Consider the following 4,069-nt stretch of genomic DNA (forward strand, 5'->3'; position numbering starts at 1 on the left):
ATTTAGTTTGCTTTTTGTATTTATGTGTGTGATTAGAAATGTGTATTTGTAAAAATTTGGATTTTCATATATAAAAGTTAGTTTGGTGTTATTTGTGAAAATGCTTGTTTGTGTATTATTTTAGGATGAAGCTTGGTATTTAAAAAGACTAATTGGACTTTGGAGTGAGTTGAAAGAAAATTAAAATTGCAAAAATTGAAAAATATGAAATTTTCGGCACTAGAACCGACAGCGCTAGCATGTACGCCGACCACACCCTCGTCCTGAAAGTGTTGCGATTTCCACAGTAAAAACTCCAGATTTACCCCTTTGGTTACCATCAAACTCCAGTTTGTGTACCTAGGGCTTACTAGTGCTTGGATTCGAGGCAATTTGAAGGCAAAAGATGTTCATATTTCATCTTCTCTTGGAAAGAGCTACACTTTGAACTCAAAATATTTTATTTTCACCAAAGATTTATCATACATTGCCGAGATCTGAAATTTGAAATTTTTGGAAAGATTTTGAGAAAATGCTTTGGTGAAGAACTCTTACTTAATAGATTTAAGTTTAGAACGTTCCACATTGAGATTTTCTGAATTATGGGAATTTATTTGGATTTTCAAATTTTTTTTAGATTACCATGACACCGAGAATGAGCAAGGAAACGACGAAAGTGGATTTTGATGATCAAAAGTTTGTCAACTACAAGGCTAACGTTTGTTTCAATAGTCTGCTTCCAACTAAAAAAGTAATTTCGGATCGAGCATTTAAAAGTTCGGGTGGAGAAGTCGAAAGATTAATCGTTGCTAGGCAGTGGGATAATTTTTATTACTTTATTACCAAGGCTATTATTAGTATATTGATAGAGTTCTTTGCCAATTTTAAGGAAACTTTTGAGGACTACATTTTTGTTCATGGAAAAATGGTAGAATTTACTCAAGAAGAATTAATGAATATTATCAATTGGATGACGTATATAGCTTCCAGTACAAATCATTTTCTGCCACAAAAAAGGTCTTAGATGAAGTTAATTCTTTTCTTACAGATGGAAGAGGAGCTTGGAAGGTGAAGAATAATGTTAAGGTAAACTTCCCTCTTTCTATGTTAAATGTAGTATATAAGGCCTGACACTACTTTATATCTGCTAGAATGATACCAACAAATCATCATAGCGAGGTTACAAATGATAGAGCCATCCTGAACTTTTGTATCTAGCAGATGAGAAGGATAGATGTAGGCTCTATTATTTATAAAAAATAATTGTTCTATTGCCTTGGGTGAGACTACTAGGGATTAACACACCCTGCCCTGATCTTCACACTATGCCAACAGACAGAAGTTGATTTTGGAATAAAAGAGGAGAAGATTGAACCTCTAAAAACTATTGGGCCTGTAAATATTAAAACTTATGAATCATGTTGGATGGAGATCTGGAAGTAGGAGTAGGATATTCCTTCTACTTCTAGTACCCCTACTCTCTAGGGACTTATGGAGCAACTGATGATTCAACAGGGCGATATCTTGAGAATGGAAAGTAGAATGGAAAAAATGGAGGTCAGAATTGAACATAATGATGATTTGACAAGGCAGAAGTATTAGTATGATGCTGCTTATGATGATGCGATGGTTAGATACATGAGGGGTGACCACTCTGTTTAATCTCCTAGTCACCCCGCCTTTACCCCATATCAGCAGCTAAAATTTGATGTAGAAGAAGAAGATGATGATGATGACTAGTGATGTTTTAGTTTGATCTTTTGTTTAATTTATAGTTGGTTGTACTTTATTATTGTATTGTTTATTTTTATAGAGTGTGATACTTTGCTTTATTTTAGATGTTATGTTGTACATTGAACAATAGGATTATAAAACTTTTTTTACATTGGAAATAATTTTAGTACTCTTGTTAGTTTTTAGCACTTTGTTGAATGTATTTGTAGTTAATTCTTTCCCAGCAAATTTTTATATGTATTAGGTGTTATTTATTATTTTAACTCTTGTAGTTTTTCATATTAGCGCCTGCAATATTTCAGAGTTAAGTTTCAACATCAAAACCTTCAATAGTTAAGTCTTTTCTTATATATTAAAATTTTTCTTTCACCTTTTATTTTTTTTAGTTTTTCATGCAAAATCTTTTAAAAATTTAAGTTTAGGGGTAAATAAAAATTCATTTTAAAGAAATAAACTTAATTTTTTTTGTCCTCAATTAGCTATATTTTCAAAATTTTTGAATTTAACATGACCTAAGGTGGTAGAACCTGACTTTAGACTAAATAAATAGTAAACTTAAGTAAAAATTTTCAATAATAAATGTTAATTTTATAGATTAAGATATTTGATATGAGAGAATAAGACTATTTTTTTCTATTTTAAGTAAAGGAATTTGTATTTTTGAAGTATAAAAAATCTTAGAGATTCATGTAATAAGAAAAGAATAAAACTTTACAGAAAATCTTTAAAACTAATATAAATTTATAAAGTGAAGGAATGTGAAAAGTTTTTAACTTTAAGAAGTGTATTGTGAAGTTCAAACTTATTAAAGGCTGTCTAGATATAGTAATCCTCACATAAAAAAGAAAATAAAAAGAAAGGATTGGAAATGATAATAAAATAAAAGAAAAAGAAAAAAAATGATGAGAGAAGCTCGAGGAGATGCATAATAAAAAATTGACATCACTTGAATCAACTTAAAGAATAAGGCTTGGTTACATTCTCTAAAATTGTATTTAAATGATTGCATATTTACTAATAAAATTTCATGAAGTTCTTTTTCATATGGATATTCTTAGTGGCATTAATATGACAATTTGGAATTTTCCTTTAAGAGAATAGGGAATCAAAATTCTTAAACTTTACTGCTAAATATTCTTATACCATTAATATTAACTGGAGTTATTTTACATTTTTCTTAAGTTATGCTATTGTACTTAGTGGACCAAAATATGGAAACCTAGAAGTTACATTCTTTGCCATGAGTCATATTTTTATGTAGTAAAGAAAATACTTAAGGACAAGTAACAATTAAGTTTGAGAAATTTTAATGCTCCAATAATATATACATTTTTAGACCTATATTTTATACCTGTTTTTGGTGATATTGTGCATTAAAGGAAGTCATTTTTCATGTCTTATTGTAGGTTGTTGATTTTTAGGACTTGAAGTAAAAATGATGAAATTGGAAGTCACAATGATATTTCTGAAGAAAAACTCAACGCTGATAGCGCCAAGCTGGACGCCGACGTCGCAGACCTACAGAAGAGAGTGCAAAATTTCATCAGTGCCAATAGTGTCAAGAGTAGTGCCGACAACGCCATTTGACAGAGAGTAATGAAGTAATTCCCGGACCACTGGCGCCGACGACGCCCGGATGGGCACCGACGGCGCCAATGTCGGAATGTCAATGCAAGACCTGTTTCTAGAAGATTTGACGAATTTGTAATCTTTTTGAAGAGTTTTTAGATGCACCTATTGGAAAACTGACATTAGGCTCTACTTATAGCAAAAATTGATCAGAAAAATTTCTCTTTCGCCCCCCCAACCACTTTTAGTCCATTAGTCATTTAGTTCTTTAGTGTTTTGAGTTTTGTGGTGAGTTTATTTTGTGGTGATTTTAAGTATGAATTCTTTTCTAAGAGTTGTTAAAGAGGGAGAGAATTGAGAGATTTCTTCTTCCTTACTTCTTCTAAGAGAGAATGAAGAGTCTTGTAAAGAGAGAAAGGGTCCAAGATGAGCTATAAGGGGATAAGTGTTGTTTGTTTGTTATTGTTGTATGAACTTTCTTTTATATATGAAAATTTTGTTTTATTGTATCTTTCTCATGAAGTCAGAGTAGATTTCTTCATACTCTAAGATATGGTGAAATGAAGAGATAATTTGGATGTGCCAATTTTAAAATATAAAATAAATTGTGATGGTTTTTCAACTTTGTTCTTAATTTACTTTTTGATCTAGCCAATTGAAATGTTAAAATATATTGTGAAACATATGATCCGGGAAATGGAGTATGAGTTCTACAACAAAGTGGGAATCACATTTAATTCCATGGAGGAGTATTTCGTTCATGAAATAAAGTGCAAATAAGTAGGGG

The sequence above is a fragment of the Phalaenopsis equestris genome, unplaced genomic scaffold (assembly GCF_001263595.1).
Source record: "Phalaenopsis equestris unplaced genomic scaffold, ASM126359v1 Scaffold001171, whole genome shotgun sequence".
Classification (NCBI taxonomy): domain Eukaryota; kingdom Viridiplantae; phylum Streptophyta; class Magnoliopsida; order Asparagales; family Orchidaceae; genus Phalaenopsis; species Phalaenopsis equestris.